The 14,363-nt window shown below is 43.2% G+C and overlaps 1 pseudogene; it reads right to left on the bottom strand.

Annotated features, from left to right (window-relative positions):
* Positions 1 to 2,557: 2,557 nt before the first annotated feature.
* On the bottom strand, positions 2,558 to 14,327 carry LOC125430704 (annotated as a pseudogene).
* Between the last annotated feature and the right edge of the window lie 36 nt (positions 14,328 to 14,363).

A 14,363-nucleotide genomic window follows, 5' to 3' on the forward strand; every position in this document is an offset into this window, starting at 1 on the left:
TGAGGGTCCACCTGCATGACAGGAGCTTAACTCCTCACCCTGCCTCACTCACTTTCCTGCTTATCAGAATGGGCTTGTATGAAGGATAGGAATGGGCCAGTAGAATATGGGAAGGGGCTCCTTGGACCTCCTTGAAATGACGTGGGCCTCCCATGGGCAATGGTGTACCTAGGGGGACGTGACAGGCTCGAGATCCAGGTGCCATTTGCCTGGGTCATGTGGGGGGGCATATTTCATTGCCCACTGTCCCACAGCTGCCACTTTCCTGCTTGCTGCCACTGCTCGTCCTGCTCATCCTGCTCACCTGCTGGCCCATTTCAGTTTAGGGGGTGCAATTAGGCGGTAAAGGTGCAATTGGGGGGGGGGGCTCGTAATCCGTACTTGCCCCAGGTGCCGTTTCCTACAGGTATTCTTCAGCCCATGGGCTACTTGGAAGACACTGGAGCATTCCCACATTGTTGGGTAAACCCATCGTGGCACCAAGATGTAGGCCCCTGTTCCAAGGTTGCCTGACCAAGGATCCTAATTGCCATGGTCAGAATAAACTGGAGAGGGATTGCTGGAGCCATTGCCAACTCTGTCATCGGCCCAGGGACAAATGGCAGGACTCAGTTCATTTGAGAAGGTGGGAGGGTGCTGCAGACACAGACCTCCATCCCTGGTCACACCACTTCCCTCTTATCTGTGCCATGCCCAGGATCAGACACACACACACACACACACACACACACACACACACACACACACACACACACACACACACACACACACGGGTTTGTCAATCCCTGATTGGTTCTGCCTGCCCTATCACAACAAAACACCTGCCTGGGATGCTACAGCACAGTTACAGCCTCAGAAACCAAGGACATGGGTAAGGGGGGGGGGGTTTCCTCGGGTTCAAACCCCCCCATTCATGTCCAAAGCTCCGCCCACCCGTTTGTGGGTTTTTAAAACATTTTTAGTATGTTTTGCTTTTTGGGCTGCAGGGGGCGCATTGTTTAGTCTAGCTGCACCAAACTTTCAGGGATTATTTGGGGGACTCTCCTGATTATTCTACCCCGGTTTGGTGAGGTTTGGTTCAGGGGGTCCAAAGTTATGGATTCCCAAAGGGGGTGCTCCCATCCTCCATTGTTTCCAATGGGAGCTAATAGAAGATGAAGGCTACACCTTTGAGGGTCCATAACTTTGGACACCCTGAACCAAACTTCACCAAACCTGGCAGGTATCATCAGGAGAGTCTCTTACTAAAAATACTAAAAATACCACCCAGGTCTGGTGAAGTTTGGTCCAGGGGGTCCAAAGCAATGGTCTCCCAAAGGGGGTGCCCCATCCCCCATTGTTTCCAATAGGGAGGTAATAGGAGATGGGGCTACATCGTTGAGGGTCCATAACTTTGGACCCCCTGAACCTAACTTCACCAAACCTGGGTGGTATAATTAGGAGAATCTCCTAAAGATACCCTAAACGTTTGGTGCTGCTAGCTTAACAATTGCACCCCTGACAGCAGGCACCCCCCAAATTTCCCCAGATTCTCCTTTTAAATCCACCCCCTTCGGCATGGATTTACAGGGAGAATCTGAGGTCCTCAGTTTAGAAGAAGAAGAAGAGTTTGGATTTATATCCTCCCTTTCTCTCCTGCAGGAGACTCAAAGGAGCTTACAATCTCCTTGACCTTCCCCACTCACAACAAACACCCTGTGAGGTGGGTGGGGCTGAGAGAGCGCCAAAAAGCTGTAACTGGCTCAAGGTCACCCAGCTGGTGTGTGTGGGAGTGCACAGGCTAATCTGAATTCCCCAGATAAGCCTCCACAGCTCAATCGGCAGAGCAGGGAATCAAACCCCACTTCCACCTGCTCTTAACCACTACACCACATTGAAAGTGATGCTGTTTCATGGTGGGTGATAATCCACCCCAAAACAGCATCACTTTCAATTTTGTTTAACTGGGGACCCCAGATTCTCCCTTTAAGGTGGATTTAAAAGGAGAATTTGGGCTCTCTAGTTTAAACACCATTGAAAGTGATGCCGATTCCAGCATCTCAGCAAATGCCCGAGGGGGCGGGGGGGGGGGGCGGGACGCAAATCTCAGATTTTGCACCGGGCTCCATTTTCCCTCTATGCCTCTGCCCAGAGGGGAGGACAGAAGGAACTGCCAGCTGTCGGCTGTGAGCCCAGCTGGTGGGGGGCAGGGGAGGGAAAGGCAGGGGAGTCTGCCATCCCTGGCCACGGAGAGCTGCTTTTATAAGCGCTAGGCCAGGGGCGGGGCGGGGGGGTGGCCATGCCCTAGGGGTGGGTGGGGGTGTGGCTCCCCCCCCCGATCCCCCCATAAAAAATCGATACCTACGTCCCTGTCAGAAACCCAGGTACATACGGTTTCCTGCTGGCCAGTCATTAACCTACTCCTTCAGCAAGCAGACTAGCAGCCCCATAGTTACACTGGCAGTCAACCACAGCACCTCAGGCAACTCTTAGGACTGCACAAAATGTAGCTAATTACCAGAGAACAGCTACGGCTATGTTTTCAAGTATCAGGAAAAAATCAGTTCTGAACACACAGTTCTCAAGCCACACTTTATTAGGAAAGAAATGATTTCAATAACAGAACAAGCCATAACCTATATGTTAGCAAATTAAAATCTATCTCAAATATTTGTGTGATATTTAGCTTTACTTTCCCTGCGTCTGACACACTTTAAACGTTCTTTCTTCGCTGTTCTTGATACTGGTCTTCTATTTAAAGGTTGCTTGTTAACCGGCATATGAGCATGGTGGGAGTCCTTTCACTCCAAGTCCAGTTATCTGTTTTTAAAAGGGCAAGAAAGATAACACACAGTCATCCATGTATTTGGTAATTAACTGGAAATTATTTGTTCAAAGCTAAATGTTTGCTGCATCCAAGTTGCTGTATTTTGTTTTGCCTCACATAGACTGCTGCAGCAAAATTTCATTAGAAATTTTGTCCTTGTTAGAGAGGTAATAGCAGTTTTTAAATGAGTGTTTCTCGTTAAAACCAATGTTACAAGCAAAATTTTAGCTATCAAATCTTACAATGTAAAAACAAATTTTAAGCCTTCGCCTCATGGAGGGCATTTCAACCAGAGGAAGAAGTTGGAGTGATTTGCACCAGTTCCCCACCTGCATGGCAGAGCCCTAACACGGTTCCTGGAAGTCCACCAACCCACAAGGGCAGAGTTTCCAGGGTCACATCAGGCTGTAGCAGGAGCGGGGAGATTGGAAAGTTTTGTGCAAGTGCCTCTCTATTTGCACAGTGCAGGATCCAAGTCATACTTTGTAAAATGAAAACCAACCATATTTCACAAAAGTAAAAAAAAAAATACTTATCATATACTTCGTCCTAGACAAGTGTTCCCTTTCCTTTCAAATGGGCTAAAATGACCAAATCACCTTGAAAACATTGCCAGCCTGCGGCTCCCGTGACCATGCAGCCTCATCCAGTCCTTGGAAAGCAGAAGTGACGTACAATTCTGAATAATCAGGCCCACCGAAACAGCAGGAAGTAATTAGACTATTAGGCAACTTCACAACCTGCAACCGTTTTCCTATTAAAACACACATTTTTCATCTTAGGGCTTAACTTAAAAATCTGTTTGTTATTTAAATTTGTTATACCATCCACCCCCAAAGGGCTCTGGGTGGTGCACAGTCTAAAACATCAAGTAAAATACACCATAAAACACAAAAATTAAAATACAGCATAAAAGCCTAAAATCAACTGTCAGACTGCGATCAATAACCAAATCAGGGCAGTCAAAACATCTTATGTCCCCACAAACAGCATAGGGAATGGCACTATCGGCGGCTGGCTCTCCCAAAGGCCCAGTGGCACAACTCTGTTTTGCAGGCCCTGAGGAATTGTTCAAGATCCCACAGGGCCCAGATCATTGAGGAAATTATCAGAAAAAAGAAAATGTCTTTTAGAAAATGGAAGTCCAGTTTGGCTGATGAAGAATGTGAGAGGGAACACAAATGGTGGCAAAAGAGAAGCAAGTTAGCTGTAAGGGAGGCAAAAAAGGATTATGAGGAACGCATGGCTGCGAACATCAAGACCAGCAACAAACAGTTCTTCAAGTACATCAAAAGCAGGAAGCCAGCAAGGGAAGCGGTAGGCCCGTTAGATGACAAAGGAACAAAGGGTGTGCTAAAAGATGGCAGGGAGATTGCAGAGAAGCTGAATGAATTCTTTGCATCTGTCTTCACCCAAGAGGAGGTGAGGAACATTCCTGCACCTGAACCAAGCTTCTTAGGAGGCCGAATCCGAGGAACTAGCGAAGATAGTGATAGACAAGGAAGAAGTTCTGGCAGCCATTGATGTTCTAAATGTTACCAAATCCCCTGGCCCAGATTGCATTCACCCAAGAGTTCTTAAAGAGCTCAAGCATGAAATTGCTGATCTTCTCACTTTAATATGCAACTTATCCCTGAAATCAGGCTCCATCCCTGAAGACTGGAAGATGGCCAATGTCACACCAATCTTTAAGAAAGGATCTAGGGGACCGAGGAAATTACAGGCCAGTCAGTTTGACATCTGTTCCTGGTAAATTAGTGAATCTATCATTAAAAGATAAAATTATAAACATGTAGAAAAGCAAGACCTGCTGAGAAAGAGTCAGCATGGCTTTTGCAGAGGCAAATCCTGTCTTACAAACTTACTAGAGTTCTTTGAGGGTGTAAACAGGCATGTGGGATTAGTGAACCAGACACATTGTCTACTTGGATTTCCAAAAGGCTTTTGACAAAGTTCCTCACCAGAGACTGTTGAGAAACTCAGCAATGAAGGAATAAGAGGGAAGTCCTCCTATGGATTAAAACTGGTTGGAGAAAAACAGGAAACAAAGGGTGGGTGTAAATGGAAGTTCTCACAATGGAGACGGAGTGGTGTCCTCTAAGGATCCGCTTTGGGACCAGTGCTCTTTAACCTATTCATAAAATGACCTGGAAGTAGGTGGGTAGCGTGGTGGCCAAGTTTGCAGATGATACCAAATTATGTAGGGTGGTGAGAACCACAGTTGGTTATGGTGATCTAAGCCGGACCTTGATAAATTAGGTGAGTGGGCTCAGAAATGGCAAATGCAGTTCAATATAGCAAAATGTAAAGTGATGCACATAGGGGCAAAAAATCCAAACTTCACATACACGCTACAGGGGTCAGTGCCATCAGTTACAGACCAGGAAAGGGATTTAGGCGTCTGAGTTGATAGTTCCATGGGAATGTCAACTCAATGCATGGCAGCTGTGAAAAAGGCAAACTCTATGCTGGGGATCATTAGGAAAAGGAATTGAGAATAAAACTGCAAAGATTGTCATGCCCTTATATAAAGCAGTGGTGCGACCGCACTTGGAGTACTGTGTCCAGTTCTGGTCGCCGCATCTCAAAAAGGACATTGAGGAGATAGAAAAAGTGCAGAGAAGGGCAACAAGGATGATTGAGGGACTGGAGCACCTTCCTATGAGAGGAGAGAGGCTGCAGCGTTTGGGACTCTCTTAGTTTGGAGAGGAGGCGCTGAGGGGGATATGATTGAAGTCTACAAAATTAAATTATGCATGGGGGTAGAAAAAATGTTGACAGAGAGAAATTTTTCTCTCTTTCTCACAATATCTAGAACCAGGGGCATTCATTAGCAGAAAATGCTGGGGGAAGAATTAGGACTAATAAGAAAAGGAAATACTTCTTCACGCAACGCGTGTGATTGGTGCTTCTGGAATATGCTGCCACAGGGGAGGTGGTGATGGCCACTAACCTGGATAAGAAGCTTTAAAAGGGGCTTGGACAGATTCTTATGGAGGAGAAGTGCGATTCACTTGGCTACCGCTAATCTTGATCCTCTTTGATCTGAGATTGCAAATGCCCTTAACAGACCAGGAGGATCGGGAGCAACAGCACGCGAGAAGGCCATTAGTTCACATCCTACATGTGAGCTCCCAAAAGGCAATTCCTGGTGGAGCCACTGCTAGTAGCAAGAGAGCTTTGGGACTAAGATGGATTCTTGGTCTGAATCCAGCTGGCTTGTTCTTATGTTCTTATATGTTCTTATTGAAGGTAGAGCATTCCACCAGGCTGAAGCCAAGGAACTAAATGCCCTGGCCGGGTAGAAGCCAGCCGCATCATAGAGGGGCCAGGGGCCACCAGTAAATTGGCCTCTGCAGAGAACAGAGGCCAAGTCAGGATGTAAGGGAAGATATGGTGCTTCAAATATGAGGGCCCCAGGCTGCAGAGCGCCTTAAAGGTGAGTACCAACACCTTTAAGGTGATCCAGAATTAAATTGGGAGCCAGTGCAAGCGGTGCAGAATGAGGGAGATGTTCCCACATGGACATCCCTGCTGCATTCTGGGCCAATTTTAGTTTCTGGATCAGCCACAAGGGAAGGTCTAGCAGGTCAAACAATTTCACTAGCAGGTCAAACAATTTCACTAGCAGGTTATTTCACTAGCAGGTCAAACAAAATGATACAATTTTTCTTGTTATGTCAAAGTTCACTCTAAAACTAACTTTGACTTAGTCTCACATCAGGTATGAGGGGAACTTATTTTTCAAGTGTGCAAGATCCTGATTCAGAGAAGGACTTTAGCGTAGGTGGAGAAGGGGAATCAGCTTTCTTCTGGCACCATTTTTCCAACCCAGAAAGGTCCTTTGGGGACTTATTTTCCCCACTAGGGGTGTGCCCTTCAATACATGTGAAGTCCCTTTAACCACTGTGCTGAGATGTATCAGTCCAAATCAGCAACAAAAAACCCCCTCACCCCTGTTTGCACTTCTACTTGGAAAGTCAGTTCTTTTGTATCTGATGTGTAACCTGTCTGAATCAGCCACACTGGAAGAACCCATAAAGTACACATGAGAAATCACACTGTGTAATTTTGCACAAGCACAGAAACACCTTCAGAATCTTAGATGGCAGTAACGTTGCCACGTTTTTGACAGGATGCATATAATCGATCTGTGGAACTAACCAGCAAAATATCCATTGCCAGTGCACAGATTTATCAATGGAAATGCTCTCTATTAATTTTACACTCTGGATTTTACCCTGTGTGTTTAGCACTAGGGTAGTAAATAGATCTGAACAGGAGCCAACTGCCTCTACATTCCTTACTGGAGATTTCCCTTGCTACTTATTCTTTTTGCAACTGCTTACCTGTTTCAGGATCTATACGGATCACTCGTCCTGCATAGTAACAGGCAACCCAGAGTTTCCCTTCTCTATCGATACTCATTCCATCTGGGTAATGGTCTTCTTTTTCCATCTTATATATTCTTCTGCGGTTGCCTGTAGAAATACTGTGACAAACTTTAGGGAATAAATCATATCTTAATTTCTTTACAAGTCAATGGCTTTCCTGAATCAAGCATGCTGGAAAAGTAAAGAAGGATTGTGTTGGGCAACCATGTTTACCACACTGTATAGAGAAAGGGAGAGGGATCACACCCAACCTAAAGATTGACTCAGACCAAGGAGCTGGAGCAGTGCGGAAGCACAATGTGAAACTGGCACCCCTTTGAACTGTGGCACAGCAAGCACAATTCCTAAATTAAGTCACCAGCCATTGATAAACTAAATGCTACCAAATCCCCTGGCCCAGATTGCATTCACCCAAGAGTTCTTAAAGAGCTCAAGCATGAAATTGCTGATCTTCTCACTTTAATATGCAACTTATCCCTGAAATCAGCCTCCATCCCTAAAGACTGGAAGATGGCCAATGTCACACCAATCTTTAAGAAAGGATCTAGGGGGGACCCGGGAAATTACAGGCCAGTCAGTTTGACATCTGTTCCTGGTAAATTAGTAGAATCTATCATTAAAGATAAAATTATAAAACATGTAGAAAAGCAAGACCTGCTGAGGAAGAGTCAGCATGGCTTTTGCAGAGGCAAATCCTGTCTTACAAACTTACTAGAGTTCTTTGAAGGTGTAAACAGGCATGTGGATAAGGGGGAACCAGTGGACATTGTCTACTTGGATTTCCAAAAGGCTTTTGACAAAGTTCCTCACCAGAGACTGTTGAGAAAACTCAGCAATGAAGGAATGAGAGGGGAAGTCCTCCTATGGATTAAAAACTGGTTGAGAAACAGGAAACAAAGGGTGGGTGTAAACTCGAAGTTCTCACGATGCTGAGATGTAGTGAGTGGTGTCCCCAAGGATCCTGCTTTGGGGACCAGTGCTCTTTAACTTATTCATAAAATGACCTGAAGTAGTGGGTAGCTTGGTGGCCAAGTTTGCAGATCGATACCAAATTATGTAGGGTGGTGAGAACCACAAAGGATTTTTTAAGAGCTCCAAGCGGACCTTGATAAATTCAGGTGAGTGGGCCCAGAAATGGCAAAATGCAGTTCAATGTAGCAAAATGTAAAGTGATGCACATAGGGGCAAAAAATCCAAACTTCACATATTATCGCTACAGGGGTCAGTGCCATCAGTCACAGACCAGGAAAGGGATTTAGGCGTCTTAGTTGATAGTTCCATGGGAATGTCAACTCAATGCATGGCAGCTGTGAAAAAAGGCAAACTCTATGCTGGGGATCATTAGGAAAGGAGTTGATAATAAAACTGCAAGGATTGTCATGCCCTTATATAAAGCAGTAGCGACCGCGACTTGGAGTAACTGTGTTCAGTTCTGGTCGCCACATCTCAAAAAGGATATAGAAGAGATAGAAAAAGTGCAGAGAAGGGCAACGAGGATAATTGAGGGACTGGAGCACCTTCCTTATGAGGACTCTTTAGTTTGGAGAGGAGACGTTTGAGATGTATGATTGAAGTCTATAAAATTATGCATGGGGTAGAAAATGTTGACAGAGAGAAATTTTTCTCTCTTTCTCACAATACTAGAACCAGGGGGCATACATTGAAAATGCTGGGGGGAAGAGTAAGGACTAATAAAAGGAAACACTTCACGCAACGTGTGATTGGTGTTTGGAATATGTTGCCACAGGAGGTGGTGATGGCCACAACCTGGATAGCTTTACAAAGGGCTTGGACAGATTTATGGAGGAGAAGTTGATCTATGGCTACCAATCTTGATCCTCTTTGATCTGAGATTGCAAATGCCTTGGCATACCAGGTGCTTGGGACCAGCAGCCGCAGAAGGCCATTGCGTTCACATCCTGCATGTGAGCTCCCAAAGGCACCTGGTGGGCCACTGCGAGTAGCAGAGTGCTGGACTAGATGGACTCTGGTCAGATCCAGCAGGCTCTTTCTTATGTTCTTATGCCCTTCCCTGTGATAAAAGAGAAGCATGCTAATATACGTGGACTGGATGAAAGAAGCTTGAGTCAATGAAGAAATATGGGAGAAGAGGCTACAGAGAATGAACTTACTGCTGTTTGTGTGACAAAACTATGAAGAAGAAGTAATGGGGGGAGGGAGAAAAAGTATTGTTTGAAAATGTATGGATGTAGGCGCAGAACAAGTATTGAAAAATCTTTTACGTTTCCATACTGATATTTTCTCTAATTGCATTGCCTTTATGATTTTATGCTTTAATTATGATCAATTAAAGATGAACCAAAGTAGGCCTTTTGCTTTCTGGCTTTTGTTACTAGCCAGATCAGCAAAAAGCCTGGATGAAATACCCTTTGTTCTCAATTCTACATGGGAATGTATGATTATGAACTAAGTTGTTTTCTAGGTCTTCTGCCCTCGCCCGGCACCTTGAGTCCGTTCTTTTCTGATACAAAGCAAGAACGTGGGCTAAAACGTTTAGGCTCTTTGTCTAGAAAAGTAGGATGGTAGAAAACAATAACTGATAAGGGGAGGTTGGGCCAAAGTTCATAAGACGTCTAAGACACCTTCCAATAAGGGCACTAGTTTGCCCCATCCCCACCCTTTCAAATGATTGATTGATGATGATGACCTTTGGGGTGTATTCTTTTTACTGCTATTCTGATGTAACCTATAAAAGTAAAAGACAGCAGCCATTTTAAAGTGGCTCCCCTGATGCTGTCTTGTCTGCCTGCTACGGACAAAATATTTATCTGATTTTATTCCTTTGTCGGCTTAAGCTTTTTGGCTTAAATATTCTGAACCCGTTACCATGCTGTAACATGGAGAAGGAAATTACTATAAACTGTAAAATTCAAATGATACAATAAAAATTTTTTTTAAAGAGAAGCATGCTTAAATAATGATTATTACTTTTTTAACATCATAAATGTGCCTATGTCTTTAAAATTCAGATAAAACCATTTAAAAGCAGCCTACTTGTTTTAATAACTGTGCTTCATCTGCTAGTACTATAATGCAGCATTCATAAAAGCAGGTAGGGTCCTTGTTAGAAAAATGGTTGAACATTTTGCAGATCTCAAAAAAAGAAAGGCAACCGTACAGATGTCTCCTGTAGGCAGGTCATAGTCGGCCCACAGAGACTATCAATGTAAAAGAACGTTCTGTGATCCAGAGACCAATCCAAACCGTTGGAGATGTCCACACAGTCAAAGTGTTTCACTATAGAGTGGTCAGGGAACAGGGTGTAGAAAGAACCTTGTTTCTTGTCTACCACTGCCGGCCGTATTTCAATACCCATTGTTCCTAGAAGAACCACAAATCTTACATTTAGTAAGCAAAGCATAATAGCATGACAATGTTGCACCTGGCCTCTTTAACAAAGGACAGGCTTTAATATGACTCTGTAGGGAACTATGAATAATTGGGCTTGATGTGCTAAAGTTTATTTGTAGAGAAAACAATTTCTGCCCTTGGTGCGTGATTATCTTGCATCACCTCCTCTGCTGCTGACAAACACACCCAGCATTTTGGGCTGCAGGAGGAAGGGAAGAAGGAGGAAGTTGTGTTCCTTATGCCCACAGAAAAGCTCAGGTAGAGATCCAAGCCTTAATCTTCACAGAGTGGGAATGTCAAGATGCAAGTTTGGCCCACAGAACTTTCAGGATCCAAGAAAGACATCCAGACATCCCTACTCCATCCCTCACTGCCAACCCCCCCCCCCCCCAAAAAACCCCTACAGTAGTGTCGTCAGAACTTATTCAAAGCTCTCCATTTACATCTGTTCGTGAAAATGAAATAGTATACAGAATGACAGAAACATGTTGTTATAAATACCATCAAGCACACCTGGTGCCAACAAAAAGAAATGAAAAAAGTGACAATTCTTATTTTCAATGATATTTCAGTTCTTCTCAAAAAGAGATGCCTGGGAGATAAATGGGTTTTAAAAGAGTTAACCAGTAATTAACTTTACGTTGTGAAAACTATCACAGAGAAAACAGACATCTGATTATTGGAAGACTGACAATAATTACTTTGTCCCAACAAATTTAACAACATGCACAAAAAAAGGGCTGGAAGATGGGGTCCCCCCCCTTTAAAAAGACACAATCACATCCAGAAATGACAGCACAATCCTAATAAATATTCCTGGAAGTAAGCCACACTGAATAGACCTGCTTAACTTCTAACAGATGGGTCAGTGTAGTCAAGTCTGAAGCTGCTAATCACTTGTAATTACATGGGGTCTGAATCCACCCTTCCTCCTCAATAGATAAGAAGGACAGTTGGACATAGGCATGTGTTCAGGGTGAGTCAAACCAGGGTGCATGCCCCAGATGCCACTTTTTGGTTATGCATCTTTCCCCTACACTTCCAAACTCACTGTCCTCTCAGATTGGAGAATCTCCAGTTTCTGAAACTAGATAAAGAGCAACACCCCCCCCCCCATTGTCCCCCTCCAAGTGAAGGGAATCAGCATGTGTTTCACTTTCTTTGGACTTTCTTGCTCCTCCCCTCCCCCAATCAAATGACTGTTCCTCCCACTTTTTGGGCCAGCTTTTTAGAGCGATTCAAAGGACTTCCTTTTTTAAAATTTAAATGCTTTGGTTTTATTGCTTGTGCAATAGCTCCTTGAAATGGGCATGAGATTTATAGTCTAGCAAAGTAAAATTAGCCCACAGACAGCCCTGCTAAAAAAAAAGAGGCAGCCCCGCCCAAGAAGGAGGTTGGACAGAAAGAAAAGTTGGGGACTGTCTCAGTTGGGGACAGTAGGAGGACACCTGTTTAAATAAATAAGCACGGGAAACCCCCATTTCAAAGCAAACAGCCATGTAGGAGGCAGTAAGTACACAAAAGTCCCCTAAATACACTTACGCTGCTTAAGAATGTAATTCAACCAACCTGCAAACAGTCTTCCTGCAGGATCCACCTTTCCATCGTTGATTCGAGTATTGGATTTATCCCAGTCCACATTATTAATGCGGGTTAGAGACTTGTTTTTCCAGTCCAGAGCAACAAATCCGTCTCCCTTGGCAATAATATAACCGGCCACATTTTATGAAGGGACTTACAAACCCACTTCATCATCTGGGGGATGAGAGGTTGTATCATAAAACCAGTCGTAGAGTGAGTGCTTGCAAACTGTTTTGAGAACCTTTTGTACAAAGATGGTATATAGTTAGATCTAGGTCTGGTCCTTGTCTGGAAGGAAAACCTCCACAGACTTTTACATAAACCATCTTGTATTACATAAAAGAAACATGATGGAATATTTAGGATGTTTACGGAAGAGTAATGAATGAATTCAATAACTAATAAATAAATAAACACAATAAAATAGTAAAATCAATAAAATATAAAATACTTTGCTTGCATGTGTATATATATATGCAGCATTTGGCAAATGGCCTGAAGTCTATTGTTAATACATTCTTCACCATCTTGGACAAATCTAGCTTTTTCTTGGTTCTTTTGCACTGACATCATATACTTCTCTCAGAAGTATATGATGTCAATATGATGTCATATACCCAGAAGCCATGTGGAAGTCATGGCCAAACCGGGATGTTTCACTTCCTTATCCCAGGATGTATTGGCCGTGGGGAAAACGCCAGAAGTTATCACAGTCTCTGGAGTTATTTCCTGCTGAAGAGTTTCTAAAGGCACACGATACTACATCTGATCACCTAATTTAAAGCAAATATTTTAATATGACTAAAAGCAAAATCAGTAGAGCTTTTTGAAAATGTTCTCTTACCCAAAGGAACAGCTTGTACTTCTTTAGTAAGAGAATTCCATCGGAAGACCTTCTTGCCCTTTATATCCACAAAGAGGAGGGAATTTTCCTTTTCCTCCCATAGAGGTGACTCTCCAAGCTCACAGTGCTCTTTCACAGCAACCTCAATTTTTACAGATGACATTATCTTTGGAGAAAAGCAAAAGCAATCAAAGAAGGCAGGCACAGAAAAGGAAGAAAGTTTGGGAGAAAAACATCTATATAAATTTAGCTGACCTGAAACCAAATTTCAACAAATGAACATTTCAGTCTCAACATACTTACTTAGAAGTAAGCCAGGTGGATTTCAGAGGAACTATTTACGATCAGATATGGATTGAAAATTGAGGATTCTAGCCAGTGGCAAAGTCATTTTGTGATTTTAGAAGTGCATCTGTCACACAGAATGCCCTTCATTTGAGAACTTTAACTGAGAACTTTGCAGAGTCCACTGTTAGAGCCCTTCACTTTGCTAGATGGTTCTCTGGTTTGATGCAGCAAGGTAATCCCTACATTCTCATTCACGTGGGGAAAGAATGCAAGTTCCTGACTCCCCCCTGAGAAGCAAGACTACATTTATTTCATCATCACTTCCTCAGCTAGTTCAGACATTTGCGCTAAAACAAAATTTGCCATATGGCAGAAAAATGTACATATGCTGTTTCTGCACTATGGTCTGCAACATCCCTGACATGGTACATGAATTCATTACTGTGATCTCAGGGTATGAAATATTCCTTTTCACCCATCTGCAAAACTGGCCCCTTAATGTTATATGTTTGTATATTTTATACATATATTTTATATGTTTGTATAAATTTGATGCAGGTGTAATCATAATGTATTTATACACACTGTTCAGTGCAAGCTACAATGCATTTGACAGTGCAGCAAAATAAATAGTTTATGTGTTTTCTGCAAACACAGTCCAGTAAAAGTAATGCGCTTTAAAAACCCACAAAGTGCAATGCCTACATCTCTTGCACACATTTTAGAAATCACTGCCCACCTGTCCATCCAGAGAACACCTCTGAAGAAAAAATTAAGCACAAATACTTAAAACATTAGTCCATTTAAACAAATGCATTCCAAGACAAAACCATACCCATAAAAATAATAAAACAGCAGAAGAAACTTAAGTTTGGCAGGAAGGTTTTTATTACAGATAAGGTTCAGTAATTATGGCCTAGTAAGTAAAAGACATAGCAATGATCTAGTAATTAAAAGATCAAATGAAAATGCCTTACAGAATCCAGTAGTAACTGACTAAATAGATCAGAAATTCCGGAGAAGAGATGTAGAACAGCTGAGATTTCCTCACTGCAGCTCCTGAAAGCTCACGCCAGAA

This window comes from Sphaerodactylus townsendi, linkage group LG04 (assembly GCF_021028975.2).
Source record: "Sphaerodactylus townsendi isolate TG3544 linkage group LG04, MPM_Stown_v2.3, whole genome shotgun sequence".
NCBI classification, from domain to species: Eukaryota; Metazoa; Chordata; class Lepidosauria; order Squamata; family Sphaerodactylidae; genus Sphaerodactylus; species Sphaerodactylus townsendi.